The sequence below is a fragment of the Hemicordylus capensis genome, chromosome 3 (assembly GCF_027244095.1).
Source record: "Hemicordylus capensis ecotype Gifberg chromosome 3, rHemCap1.1.pri, whole genome shotgun sequence".
In the NCBI taxonomy this organism is placed as follows: domain Eukaryota; kingdom Metazoa; phylum Chordata; class Lepidosauria; order Squamata; family Cordylidae; genus Hemicordylus; species Hemicordylus capensis.
Genome location: NC_069659.1, coordinates 235324699 through 235339871, shown reverse-complemented (window position 1 = coordinate 235339871; position 15173 = coordinate 235324699). Strand labels below are relative to the sequence as shown.

The following is a 15173-nucleotide window of genomic DNA, read 5'->3' as shown; positions in this document are numbered from 1 at the left end:
TAATCGACATAGCAATACCAGGGGATAGCAGAATAGAAGAAAAAGAAATAGAAAAAAATCACCAAATACAAAGATCTACAAATTGAAATTGAAAGGCTGTGGCAGAAAAAGACCCAAATAATCCCAGTGGTAATTGGCGTCCTGGGTGCAGTTCCAAAAGACCTTGAAGAGCACCTCAACACCATAGGGGTCACAGAAATCACCATCAGCCAATTACAAAAAGTAGCTTTACTGGGAACAGCCTATATTTTGCGACAATATCTATAATAACCAACAGTATTGATGATAAAATTCAGCCATCCCAGGTCCTTGGGAAGGACTCGATGTCTGGATAAAACAAACCAGTCAATAACACCTGTCTGACTGTGTAAACAAGAAATAATAATAAATATAATATAGACCTGAGGGGATGATCCGATCAGTTAACAAATTGGGCGGGTCTAAAGGGCTCCTGAGGGTCTTCTGGGAAGGTGTGCCCAGGTGAGAGGAGAGCAATGGAGTCTTGCCAAGTTCTCTCAGGGTGAGTTTTATTGCAAGACCCTGGGGGTCAGGGATTGCAGGGCTGGTCTCACCTAAGTCCTGGTGAGGTCCAAGGGAAGGAAGCCAAGGCAAATGGCTTTGAAAGTTTAGACTTAGGAGAAAGTGTTTTAGTAAGACTTGCATTAGAATTTATTTTCTTTTATGTGTGTGGCTTTGTGTATGCAAGTATCTGCTTCTTGTAACTATCTTCAACCCTAATCAAGGGCCTGATTACTTTAAATGCCGCCTGGGAACATCTAGGTGTTTTGAAAAACCATTGTAACCACTAAGCTAATATTATTTGCAACAGCTATGTGTGAAATCCTGAACTGTGGCTGCTTCTATTTTTTATTTTTTAAAAATAAATCAATACATTGTTTTCTTGGTTTTTACAAGCCCTCAGAGTGTGTGACTGATTCTCGGAGGGGGGAGGGGAAGCCTCTAGTTCACATGCCCTCAAACAGGAAGTAGCAAAGCCTGCTACGTCCCCACTTAAACCTATATAAGTGGAACCACGTTTTTATATTTGCCTGCTAGCAAAGTAAAGAGGGGACTGGAAGTTTTCGTGTTCCCATTCCAGTCAGAGGTAACTCTGTTAACTAAGGAACGTTTGGTGGCAGCGAGATAATCTACCAGAGATTTTTAAAAATAAAAATAAATAAATAAATTAAAAACCCAGTCAGCCTATGAGGCTCAGAGAGGCGTGACTAAGCTGTAGTCTCCTCTCAGGTGGGCTGGGCTTGGATTTGGGATTCTTACAGGGCTTACTTAGAAAGGCCCTTAAAACAGCATGCAGCGCTTATAAAAACACCACTTTTATAAAAACAGTTTTCAGAGCCCTCATAGGGCTTGGTCTTCTAAAGGAGGGATTGACAAAAATGAGCATCCTTCCTCCTGCCCATGCACACCCACAAAACCATTATTGCCCCATTTTAGAGAAAAGATGGCCAACTGGTGGCTCCTAGGCTGCATGCTGCTCCTCCTGCCCCCCCCCCCCACCCACCATCCTATCTCACAGTTCTCAGGATTTCTTAGGAAAAACAATATTTGTAGCCAGAGATGAAGGGTGGGAAATTTTCCATGGAAGATGTTTGTAAGAATGGCCCAAATGGGAAGTACAAAGGGCTCATGCCCCCATTAATTTATGCTTCCAGGACACGATGAAAAGCAATGAGCACTAAACATGAACTGAGCATTATTTATCTAGCACCATCAGCTGATATGGTGCTTTACAGAGTTACACAGAAGGAAAGGCGGGTCTCTGTTGCAAGGAGATAGCGATCACATGAAATGGGTTCACACGGCTAGGGATGTGCTCGAAACATGATTCAGCTTCAGAATCGTGGCACAATCCCTTGAAAATTGAGGGCTTACCCTTTACACCTTTAATAGTAAATTAGAAGGTGCTTACCAGCAGTTCCTCTGCACCTGCAAGCTGCCTTGAGCGCATGCTAGTGGCACTCTCCTCCAGAAGTCTGCATGTGATGCCAGCACACACAGGGCTGCCGTGCACATGCAGACTGTTGGGGGAGAGCTCTGCCAGCATGCACTGATAGCTGGGGATGGGGTGGGGGAGTGCCGCCAGTTTGAAAGTGGCAGCAAGTGGAGGAGGGGCAGGGATGGACCTGCTCTCCTCCCACGTTAAAGGAGCTGGGTAAGCCCTCGCTTTTTAAAGGGATTGTGCTGTGATTCGGAAACTGAATAGCATTTCTGCACATCCCTACACATGACGTGGAGAACTGGCACTGCAGCTGAACTGCCAGTTCCAGTGTCGAGAAGCAGATGCCAACGTTGGGTGTGTTGTCCAAACCCGCCAGTGTTGGCGCCATCTACGCTACTTGCAGTTCCAAACCTGACATTTGTAACATATTGCTAATCTTAGTCAAAGTTGTCAGGATCGGAATGGCAAGTTGGATAGAATGTGCTGACAGTGGGCGTGTTGTTCAAACCTGCCAAGGTTGGCATCTGCTTCCTGACGCTTGAAGTCAGGCTCCTGCATGTGCTCCAAGATCTGGTGGTTTGGCAGCAGCGCTAGTTCTTCATGTGGTGAGAACCTGTCCTAAATCTCAACAGTGCAGAGATGACAAAGGTACCAGCAATGCAACATAGGATGAGTGCAACCAAGTGCAGTTGTGTTTACTCTGGTTTGTTCATAATGTATTTTGAAAAGCTGAGCAATTATTTTATTTATACTCTGCCACTCCAAATGGTGGTGGCGGCGGCTTTGACTTCATAAAAATATAAAGCCGTAAATATCAATATGCAATCCTAACAAAACCAGGCAAGTAGATGATTATGATATATGGAGGCTGTTGCCCAATTTAGAGAGACCTTAATCTATGGGTTTTAGTCAGCCAAGTTTACAAATGAGTAAAGACAATGGTTTTGAAATGGAGAGAGAGAGAATGAGAATCCTTTGTTTTGGGGTGATGCATGTGTGTAGCACAGCAAATCTCATTGGAAGTGACATGTCTTCCTCTGTGTACTGTGTTAGAGAAGAGAGAAGGTTCTTTTTAAGATGACACATTCCTGCACTTTTTAGAAGACGTACTAAAAATTATTTTTTAGGTGGGCCAGCGTGGTGTAGTGGTTAGAGTGCTGGACTAGGACCGGGGAGACCTGAGTTCAAATCCCCATTCAGCCATGATACTAGCTGGGTGACTCTGGGCCAGTCACTTCTCTCTCAGCCTAACCTACTTCACAGGGTTGTTGTGAGGAGAAATTCAAGTATGTAGTACACCGCTCTGGGCTCCTTGGAGGAAGAGTGGGATATAAATGTAAAAATAATAAAAATAATAATTATTATTTGAAATTATGAAAAATCCACTGGTGGGGGTTCTTTTTAAGTCCATCAGAATTTACTCAATTACTCTAAGCAATTAATCCAACACTGCAGCCTTATGATGTGTAATATCCTCCAGTAACTGTTGCTGGTGTCTATGTCATGTTTCTTTTTAGATTGTGAGGCCTTTGGGGACAGGGATCCATCTTATTTATTTGTTAGTTCTCTGTGTAAACCGCCCTGAGCCATTTTTAGAAGGGCGGTATAGAAATAAAATAAATAAATAAAATAATGTACTGTATTAAAGTGCCTGTCTGTTTAATGTTAGATATTGATGGGCTGGGATTGGGGAGAGGAATAAAGGTTTAGAAAATTACTTTGGGAGCATTGTGGGGCATTTGAAAAATGCTGACTAGATTCCTTGCCTCATGGGCACTCTTTTTCTCTTCCCTACCAGTCTATGGTGGATGCTGAGACAGCCCTTGAAGAAAGAATAAACATTAAAAGCATATGATGGCAGAAAGTGACGTCTGGATACAGAAAGCACAATTATTGCTGTAAGATCTCTGAAAGGTGCAGTAGAAGCTCACCCGCAGTTAGATTCCTGAGCGAGAGATCCTTCCTCTTTTTTTTTTTTTTTTAAACCAGCTGCATAAAGCCTAGTCCTGCCTTGGCAGTCCCTATGGCCTGAGGTCTCCTAGTGCGTGTGACTCCTGTTGCCAGGAATCCCAGGCTTTTCATTGGCAGAGAAGCCCACTGAGTTGGCCCTATTTAAAGTCCACCCCCACCACATCCTCCAGCACACAGACAGTTGAGGCTGTTCCGTTTGGAAAGTGCAAGCTCCTGTTGCTCTGCTGGTCCTGTTTTTACTGGCAATGGCTAGGAGTTGATCTCTGAAAACAAAGTGCTACAGTCTCGGCTTCTGCTGCCGGCTCCTCCATCATCATCGATAGCTGCCCCCCACCACTAAAGATGAGTTTAACTGCTTAGCCACCAAAGTGGTGGTGTTAGCAGCAGCAGCAGCAGCAAGCTCTTGATGGATTGTCCTGAGACTTTGCAAGGAGAAAGCAGGAAAGCCCACCTAAAGTCTCTTGCTGATAAACTGGGGGTTGTTTTCTGAAGCTCTGAAGTTTTGATTCCCCACCCCACCCCACCCATTCAGTGCATCAAAGAGGAAGCTGGATGCCCTGCCCTGCTGCTCAAAACCAGGTACCTTAATAGTTATCTTTCTGTTGCTCTCTTTGGTGGTTCTAAACTATTCCTTCCCTCTTGTGCGTTACTATAAGAGAGAGAAAGAGAGAGGGTTCTCTTGGCAGATGTTTTACCTGCCACCTTCAAAGGATCATCTTTTTTATTATTGGTTCTTCACTTTCTTTCTTTCATTTTTGATGGCTTATTGCTTTTTTGTTTTGTAGACCCTTTAGATAAGATAAAGATTCTGTGATGAGATAAGAATGTCTTTATCTTCTTTTAGTGGGTAAGAAGGTCTCCCATATCTTTCATCGGCATCGTATTTTAATACTTAGGTTTATAGAAACATCCCCTGGCTTTTACTTTTAGATTTTGCTCCTTCAACCACTGGTGAATGTAATCTGTTTAGCATTGAAGGTTGTATTGGAGATATATTGGTGCTGGAAGACTACATATTTTTAACTGCATGAAATTAACATAATTTTCTTATCTGGCTGATAATCACAATATTGCTTAGGAGAGAAGTGCATTTTGCCCTCTGGTATTCTCCTACTGAAGCTAAAATGTGAGACATAGAGCTCGCTTTTGAAAAATCTAAAGCGCTATATAAATGTTAAGTGTCATCTTTTTAAAAAGTGTTTTCACACACAAAACTCTTGACCTTTGCTAAATGGGCAAAGAAGCACATTTTGAGGTGGTGGCCTTGTATATTTAGCAGCAGAGTAACAACCTACTGGACTCAACCACAGCACAGCATCCCTCCCAGCGTTTGTTGCTGATATTCCCCTTGTGTGTATTTTTAGATGTGAGCCGCTTTGGAACAGAGAACTAACTACTTTTTCCTTTTGCTAAGTAATCTGCTTTGAAATTTTTTTTGTTGAAAAACGGTATTTAAATAGTGATATTGCTGATAGGTGTCTTTGGAGATTAATAATCATGCATTTGGGATTTTTCTTGTCTTTTTCATGTTTTCATTTTAAAAGAAGAATGGAAAAGTATTCTCTGTGTGGTCATGAGGTCTAGCTGCTCTTTTCTTTTTAAAAAGCTTGGATTTGGAGTATTGCAGTCTGGAATTTGTAGTCCATAGAATAGATTTGCACCATGAACTTCAGCATGTGAATATGCTTCTGTGCGTGCTTAGAACTGAGGCCTACATTTCTTCTCTTGCCAGATGAGGAAAGTTCCCATGCAGCAAGTTCCTTTGGCCTTGTCCCAAGTTTTTAGTTCCTCTCTGGACTTGTTTATAAGTCTAACAGTCTTCAAACATTATACTGTAGCTTAGGAAAGAAGAAAATCAATGTTTACCACAGAGGCAAAATGTTTGCACTTTGTGGTAGTGAAAAAGGTGGAAAGGAAATGCCTTTTGTGACACTTGTTAAATATTTTAAGGAATAGCCTTGACGCACTTGGAGGAGAGCAGAACTTCTGCCCTGCTTGATTATGCAAGGTGGCCATGTTCTGATACCTTGAGAATATGGAATCGGGGAATGCTTCAGGAGGGGTGTGTGAGTCTGCTGCAGCAAAACCAGCGGAATATTGTGGTTCCTTAAAGATGAACAGATTTATGAGAACATGAGCTTTGGTAGACCAGAACTCACTTTATCAGATGCATTAAGTAGTCGCCTTTTCTATTATCTTTTATGTTGTTTGACCGTTGGGCCTTCCTTCTTAACAAACACACATTTTTCTTGTTTTCTCTCTTTGCTCAAGGTAAATGGCTGTACTTCACTTAAATGATCACTTCATGTGTGTAGGAAAAAATAAATTCTGACCCATGAGAAACTTATGCCACAATCAATTGTTCATCTTTAAGGAAAGTCTGTAACAATTGAGTGGTGACTGCATTCATCATTGTCCAGAGAAGATGTCCTTCCTCAGTCTGGTATACTTGAAACCTAATTTTGCAAAGGACAAAAATAAGAGGGGAGAAATGAAGAACATGAACACCTTTTTAAGAGCACTTCTTACAGAAGATTGATGCTTGTCCCTTTCGTAGCTTCCACACAGCATCAGGGAAATGCAGTTTTGTAATGTGTGCGTACGCTGAGAAGTTCGTTTGTGTTGTCAGCCTGAGAGCAGCTTATGCTGCTCAGTAGCCCACCATAGCCCCCCAGTCTTGTGCATGTCTTACCTTCAGGAATGGCCAGCTGGCAGAGCATAGACCATGTCTGGCCCCCTTCCCACCCTGGGTTGGAAGTGCAAGGCTCCCTTTGTTCCCCAGCAACCTTCTGGAGAGGCTTCGCCTTTCTAGAGCAGGGTAGGCAGGGAAGCCAACCTGGGGGAAGAGCCCATCCCCACCAGCCAAGAGTCTGTTTGGTGATCACAACCATGTTATAGTTGGCAAGAAGGAGCTCTGGCCTCTGAGCAGTTTGGCCTGGGTGGATCCAGCAGCCCCTCAGTCTAAAATGGTTAGTATTACTATTCTTTTCCTTCTGCCGGCAGGCAGGCAGGTGAGTGTGGTGGTGTTGAAATAGTCTAACTCGACAGCTGCCGTTCCCTTTGACCTAAACGTGCCTACTGGGTTGAGCCAGCGTGGTGTAGTGGTTAGAGTGCTGGACTAGGACCGGGGAGACCCGAGTTCAAATCCCCATTCAGCCATGAAACTAGCTGGGTGACTCTGGGCCAGTCACTTCTCTCTCAGCCTAACCTACTTCACAGGGTTGTTGTGAAAGAGAAACTCAAGTATGTAGTACACCGCTCTGGGCTCCTTGGAGGAAGAGCGGGATATAAATGTAAAATAACAACAATAATAATAATGTTTTATGACACGTACAGGATTTAATGCTTGAAAAAAAAGTTGACTGGATTTGGGCCCCCCTAGGAACCATGTCTGACTGGAACCTCTGCCCCAACCCCATATGTTTGAGGGTTGTATGGTAGTTTGTCAGTGGGGAGGGAAATGTGCTGTTGGTACACTCAGAAGCACTCCAACTGGTTCACATCTGCTAGGGCTAGATGATGATTTCCAGGGCCTGGCTTGGGTTAAGCCCAAGGTATGTGGCACAGTTCTAAAATTACACCTCTGTAAGAACTGAGATTAACACAAGGGTCTGTTATGGCTGTGTGCACTGCCAGCTGTTCAGGTGGACTAGCCTTTTGCCTTTCTTCGCTTTTCCCTCCTCTCTCTTAAAACTGCAGCTGTGTCAAAACTATTGTTAAGGAATCTGCTTTAAAGTAGCAGAAAAAGGCTATTTGTTATATGATCTTGTCTTGTTATCAGTAATTTAGTGGAGTACTGGAACAGTCTGAAGTCCACCTGTGCTGCTGCTGCTGCTTCTTCTTCTTCTTCTTCTTCTTCTTCTTCTTTGTATGTGCATGCTATTTGGTGGCATGCTGGAAAAGGGATCTATGCTTTACAAACAAAATGAAGATACACATACGGTAAATTTGACAGACATTCTTGCTAGGACTGAGACGAAAAGGATTGTGTGGGTGCTTTTTAGTGAACACTTTTTCATAGTGCTCTGTCAAGTGTGGAAGCACTTTTCATAGTGGGTGAAAATATTCACAAAAAGCACACACACCCTTTCAGTGATCTTTCACAGGGTCCTTACAAAAGGGGACAAAGGGGGTTCCTATTGTAAAAGAACAGGAATGTGTGCCCATTTCTGAGGCAGTGGAGCTGACACTTCTTATCTTGGTGCACTGTGGTGAGGCTGGACAATGAAATGGCAAGATGGAGAGTTGTCCCCATTGCCTTGGCAATGGGGGTGAATTCATCTCCCCCCTCCCCCCCACCATGTAAAGTGAGGAAATGTAGCTTTGTTTGCCCTGAATTTTGTCACCACATTGGCTATGTGACAGCATGACATTATCACACTCCCTACATGATCCTGGATTGGCTGAGTCTCTCCAAGAGGAATAAAGAGACTTAGAATGGTGCCAAAGCAGCAGAAAAAAGCAGTAGCTGCAAAGAGCCACAAAAAGGTAAGATTTAAGGTTTTGGGGGGCAGTGGTGGGTGAAGAGGAGCATTTGATAGTCTCAAAGGCAGTGTTTTCATTTCAGAAATGTTTAGGACCAAACATTCAACACAGTTCTAATTCTTGCGTGGTATGTAACATGATGCAAAACGTAATACAATGTATACTTGAGGGATACTGTCCAGTTATCTATACATTCCTAGTGCTATTGAGATCTGCTTCTTTGGAGTAATCAGACTGGGGCATAGGTTCCATTTTAATTATTTTTTGTTTGGGGGAAAATAGGACATCCCAACATCTTAATTTTTTTAAATCCCCAATCTGCTATGTTAAAGAAGTGTGTGTGTGTGCATGTGCCTATGTGTGCACATGAACAGATTTTCTAGTTAAAGTAATAATCAACTTATGGAATTAAGTGCCACAAAATGTACTGATGCCCACTAGGTTAGATGGCTTTTAAAAGAGAGGGGTAAACAGAATAGGGAGGATAGACCTCTCAAGTGCTGTTTGCCATAATCCTCTCTAATAAAACGCTTGGTGCCCATCCGTGGACGGACACCAAGCGTGCGTTCGTGCCTGGCCTGTTCTGGGCATGCCCAGAACAGGGCAAGGGAGGCACGAACGGCAGGACCCGGCGGCCATGTTGGGGCCGGGAGAAGGAGAAGTGGCCGCCGCCTACACCAGGAGGAGAGTGCGGGAGAGGCGGCGGCGCAGCCGTGGCCGCGGCCAGAGGTGGCCGCGACGGGGCAACTGGCGGCGGGAGTGTGGGTGAGGCAGCGGCGGGGCCAGAAGCGGCCGCCGCAAATAAAGGAGAGAGGCACCGGGGGAAGAGGCGGCGGGGAAGCTGGCCGAGGTGGTGGCGGAGCTGCCGCCGAGGCCTGGCGCCGCCAGTAAAGCCGGGCGGGGGGGGAAACCTTGGGGCCCGATCCCACCATTCCCGTCCCCCCGCCAAATTACTAAGGGCCAAATTGGCCCTGAAAAATGCCGCCGCCGAACCGCCCTCCCAGCTGCCCGATCCCACCATTTGTACAGGAAAGAGGAGCTCGCTAGCAGAGCTCCTCTTTCTGCAAAGGTTCTTCTCAAACTGGCGCTTTGAGCGGAAAGGGCGTCCTTTCCGCTCAAAGCGCCAGTTTGAGAAGAGCCTTTGCAGAAAGAGGAGCTCTGCTGGCGAGCTCCTCTTTCCTGTACAAATGGTGGGATCGGGCAGCTGGGAGGTTCGGCGGCGGGGGCCGAAAGCATTACTAGCGCCCGTTTTTCAACGGGCTAAAATTCACTTGTAGCTAAATAAAATCTCCATGCTTAGATGCAATAACAATATGCCATCTGAACAGCAAAGGTAAATGGTAAAAGTCTATTATTGTTTTGCTATCCCACTTGTAAGCTTTCCAGAAACACCTGACTAGTCATCTGTTGCAGACAGGATGTTAGGATTAGACACATCTTTGGGTCAGTTCAGTTGCACTTTTCATACGCTCTAGAACTGAAACAAAATGTGATGCTTGTTAGTTACTGATCTGGTGCTGCTACTCTAAGGGATGTTGGGTAAGGGCTCAGACCCACCTGTATGCATCTTTACTTTTCTACAGTAGGGGGATCCAAAGTGGCAAACAATAGTGTAAAACACATAATAATAGTAAAAACAGTTAGCAAACAATATGCTTAGAATCTTTCTCCCATGAGAGAGATTGGATTAATACTTTCCCGGACAACTTAACTACTGCATAATTTATCATTCAAGAAACTGGAACCGTCTCCCCCGGGTATCTATTTGGTTTCCTTGCTATAAAGAAGGACGTGTACTACATTAAATAAATATACTAATAATTGTACCTGTATTGAACATGAGTGAATAGGGCTTCTGCTGACTCTGTGTGTGTTTCTCTGTATATTTTGAGCAAATAATTGGGAGAGAAGGAAAAAAACCCATTTTGCTTTTAGGAAATGTGATCCGTAGAGCCCCTTGCTTATAAATGGCTGTCCCTCGCCGCGTAACTGCAGCAATATGGAAAGCTTATGAGTGCTTATAAATATGATCCTTCTTGCTTTCACTATTCTCTAATTGTCAGGAGGAGTGGCAGCTTTGCTATGAATAGAACAAAAATCATAGTGTTGAGTTGCCAAATATACATCCTTTTGTATGCTGCGTGCTGTCTCCAGGCCAAAGCTTATACATGCCAGTGTTTTGTGTTATCTTAAGTGGTACGTAGCGTTTGGGGTTTGCATGGGTGTTTCCTCTTTTTCTGCTTCAAAAACTTCATGTTGTTTCTTGTGTTCTTTTTTCTTATTTTGGCCTGTCCTGTTCATTCTTGGCATCTATCCTGAAAGATCAGGATGAGGAGCAGCATGAAAGGTCAGCATGAGGAGCAGTTCTTTGCAGCACTGGCTGGCTGTAGATGAGTAGTAGTAGTAGTAGTAGTAGTAGTAGTACCACCACCATTCATATACATGGTGCTTTACAGCATTACATAAACAGAAAAGTCAGGCCTGTACCCTACCTATCCACTTATACAACACAGAGTTGCTGTGGTGGAAAAATAGAATAGCCTCATGTAGGCTTCCCTGTGCTCACTGGCAGAAGGGTGGATGTCATCCTCATCATCAGGAAATGGCATTCATTCCCTAAATGCCTGTCTACAGGCAGTAGTGGGCTGGATGAGGGATAGCAAATTGAAACTGAATGCAAGCATGACGGAGGAGCTCATTGTAGGAGCTCAGAATTTGAGGGAATTTGATTAGATATTCCTGTGCTGGACAGGGTTATACTCCCCTGGAAGAAACAGGTATGCAGGTTGGGAGTACTCCTGGGCCCAGGCCTCACCCTAGTATCTCAGGTGGATGCTGTGGCCAGGAGTGCTTTCTACCAGCTTTGGCTGATTCGACAGCTGTGTCCACTCCTTGAAGAGGACAACCTCAAAACAGTGGTGCATCAGCTGGTAACCTCCAGGCTTGACTATTGAAATGTCATTGTTGGCTTTTAGGAGAGCATTAAAGGTGCCCGCCAATTCTCAGCGGCCAGCCCGGCCGGCCGCCACCTGCACCCACTGGCGAGCTACCCGCTGGCGACCAGCATCCCTATTTTCTCCCTGTCCTCATCACTAATCGGCAGCTGCTTGCGAACTCTCACGAGAGCTGCCACTCATGGGATTAGCGATGGGTACGCCTAGGAGAAAAAAAATATATGGATTGTGTATTAAGGACCACATGTCATGAATCACCGTGAAAAAAGCCATTGGCTGTATGAATAACACTTTGCTGTTACCGTATTAAAGTTGCAGTAAATCCCTCTCTCTTATGAACTCCCCACTACCCTATGCGTAGTAAAGTTGGAATAAATCACAGCTTGGAAAACTTCCTGCAGAGTTGCTACTGCAACTCCTTACATTTGTCTCAAACAAGTTTTAGGACCAGGCTATTAGTCACTTCTTAGATGTGGGGTGATAGACTGTTCTTTGGAACAGTATTTTAATGTTTCCTTGGAGAAGCTACTGGAAATTGAGACTTTAAAAATCCATTTGGCTAAGTACTCAGGTTTTGCTGTTCATAACAATAATAAATTTGGGGAAGAGAAATTTAATATGCCCTCTTATAAGCACACACAAGTTCTAATAAAGTGTGTGGATTCTTTGGTTTTTGGCAAGCAGCTTTTCCTTTGCATATATTTGATGAAAATTATATCTGTTATGTCTAGTTTTCTACCATTTCTCCTTACACTGAAAACAGATGTTGTTTATACTGTTCCCTCGGCTGCTGCCACCTCCATTAAGTTGGCCCTTGCTCCCACAGCATTAGGATTCAAATTGTCATTAAAAGTGCCATGATGAGATCCTTTTTCTCTTGAAGCAATAGCTGTGTCAGTTAATAATAAATAATAAATAATTAGTAGTAGTAGTAATAAATAACTTTATATGGCAGCCCCATAACAAATTGTTCTCTGGGCAGCTCACAAAACAATAAAATAGCAGTAAAATAAACACACAATTAAAAACACATGAAAGCAAACAAAAGTAAAAAAAAAACACATGACCCAACAAATACAACTAAAAAGCCAAAAGCATTTAAAAACATTTAAAAGCATTTTAAAAGTCTGGGTGAACATGAGGTCTTTACTTGATGTCTAAAGGAGCACAGTGGAGGAGCATCAAGGAGCATCGTGGTGCCAAGCAAACCCCACTGGGAAGGCTATTCCATAAATGTGGTGCCACTGCCAAAAAGTCCATCTCCCTTGTTGCCACTCACCTCGCCTCACCTCATTTGGTGGAGGCATTTGGAGTAGGGCCTCTGTAGAAGATCTCAAAGTCTGAGTAGGGACATATGGAGTAAGGTGCTTTCAGGTAACCTTGTCCATTTTACTGGTGGAGAGAGTCTAGTTAAAGTAGTTATAGGTGCTGCAACCTGATAATTAACATCTGAATAGGCCTCTTCTATGTAACTATCAAAATTCCCTTTACTGTACAGTCAAAGGGCAGGTTGTGGCAACCAAAGAAACCTGAGCCCACCTGTTCCCTTCTGTCCTTACGTTCTGGGCTCTGTTGTTGAACTGTGATGACATAATCATGGCTTGATTAAAGCACAGCTCCCTGGCTCATCTGAATCCAGAGCTGTGTTAGAATTGCGGCTTACAAATCAGAGTTAAACCAGCGTTTGAAACCAGGGTTCAACCTCTCTTTCAAATGTTGGCTTAATCATGGTTGGTAGAGCACGGAACTTGCTTTAATTCAGGGCTGCACAACTTTGGCCCTTCTGCAGATGTTGGACTACAGCTCCCATAATCCCTAACTATTGGCCACTGTGGTTGAGAGTGGTGGGAGCTGTAGTCCAAAAACAGCTGGAGGGCTGAAGTTGTGCAGCCCTGCTTTAGTTTATTTTGATTTTCTTTATTTTTACATTTATATATTGCAACAGAGATTTGGATGCGGAGGGAGGAAGCATGTGGACACAGACAGGGGCGTAACTACCATTAGGCAAGGGGAGGTGGCTGCCTGGGGGCCCCCATGCCTCGAGGGGGCCCCCCAGAGGCAAGTCACATGAGGCAAGTCACATGACTATATATTGTGAAGTGTGTGCGCATCAGCGAGGGGCCCATTTTAAAATTTTGTCTCTGGGCCCACACCAGCCTTGTTACGCCCCTGGACACAGATTGTTTCCACGAATGAATAAACCATATTTTGTCGTCTGAACCCACCCAAGAAAAAGCCCAACCAACTCATGGCTCAATAAAATTAATGTTCTATGTTTTAGCCTCTACTTCCTAAACTGTGAGCCTATGTGCAAAGCTTTTGCTTCCCAGAATCAATGGATTTTATAAAGTACTTTGGTTTCATTTCTAGCTGCTTGGCTGCTCTCAAAAATAGCTTCAGTGAAACCATGATTGCAATGGATGTGAGTGGGGGAAGTGGGAACACCACCCTCATTGAAATTCATCTGCTACGTGGGCTGTGCTGAACACTCTGAAAAACTCTCCTGCAACAGTGCCTTAATTTGCTTTGCATCCTTAATGTAACTTAAAGGAAGCACAGTTGCTACTTAGCAGTTCTTTTGCCACTTGCTCTGTCTCCTGCAAAAGCACCCATAACTTCCATCCCCCAAATTGCAAGACTTGCCTGTAGTGCCTCCATTGTATGAACAAGTTTCATGACTTAGCCAAGGATGAAGCAGTGAATCGAGTTTTTAGGTAGTGGTATGGAGGCCCGGCTCCGCCATAAAACCTCTGCATGCAAAACAGCACACCAGCTCGGAGCCTAGCACCACAGGTGTGCACTGCAGCATGAGAAATGCATGTGTCTCTCTTGCTGCACGCATACACTTGTGTAAACACTTGGTTGCAGACATGTTTTTTTCTGCACGGAGAGACAGTGCACAGAGGGGAAGTGGGTTTGTGCCCACTGGCTCTTCCTCTGCCCTACATGAGTTCAGTAGAAGGTGGGAGATAGGACAGAGGACACATGGAGGCTGGAGGTGGGGTCAGTTGCCATGATCCTGCTCCCACTGCATATGTTGATTGAATACATGAATGGAGCACGAGGAAGGAACTATAGTTCTCTCATAACAGTTCATTACAACTTTGAAGCCGCCCAGTTTGACTGGTGTATCTGGTATCCGTTCATATTACTAATTAATTTTATGAAAATGTAGTGTTAGAAGTGGTCAATTTCCCATAGGAAACTTGCTGCCCCACACCCCTGCGCTCCACACAAACCGCTTGTTGTGCAAGAAAACTGTTTCTGGACTGTGCTGCTTTAAGCTACAAGTGGAGGAATCGTGCAGCTATCTGAATCCCTGCTAACTGAGCAAAGAGGCGCCTACTTAAAGTGATGATTCTCTTATATTTAGGAGTGGGAGAGCAACTGGCCCTATCCAACCCCAGCACAGCATCCCCCCTGTGGCTGCTGTTGGTGTCTACCTTATGTTTCCCTTTAGACTGTGAGCCCTATGGGGACAGGGATCCATCTTTCATTCATTCATTCATTTTTTATTTCTCTCTGTAAACTGCTTTAGGAACTTTTGTTTAAAAGTGGTATATAAGTAGTAGTAGTAGTGGTAGTGGTAGTAGTAGGGTCACTCACACTGAAAACTCCCTGCATGCAGAGAATTCATATCAGGCAAAAGTTTTATAATCTATCCTTTTTATGGATATTCTGCTTTTTTACAATATCTAAGGTTCCCCTATTCCATGGGTGAGTATTCAAACATGGGCCCTTTCTGCTTTGCCGAATGAAGTGGTACATTCCAGGAACAGTTTTATTACGTAGCAAGCTGTTTG

General features: G+C 44.1%; 1 protein-coding gene across 3 annotated transcripts in view; it reads left to right on the top strand.

The window, feature by feature from the left end:
• Window positions 1–15173, top strand: part of PALD1 (phosphatase domain containing paladin 1) — a 211302-nt gene that overhangs the window by 36363 nt on the left and 159766 nt on the right. Inside the window, exon 2 of one of the 3 annotated variants that reach the window (XM_053306878.1) lies at window positions 3759–4510. The exons of 1 other annotated variant lie outside the window; for it this stretch is intronic. The gene's annotated coding sequence lies outside the window, so the exon portion shown is untranslated. Of the gene's footprint in view, window positions 1–3758; window positions 4511–8295; window positions 8420–15173 lie in introns of those variants that run through there. One more of the 3 variants, XM_053306879.1, reaches the window with a different exon arrangement.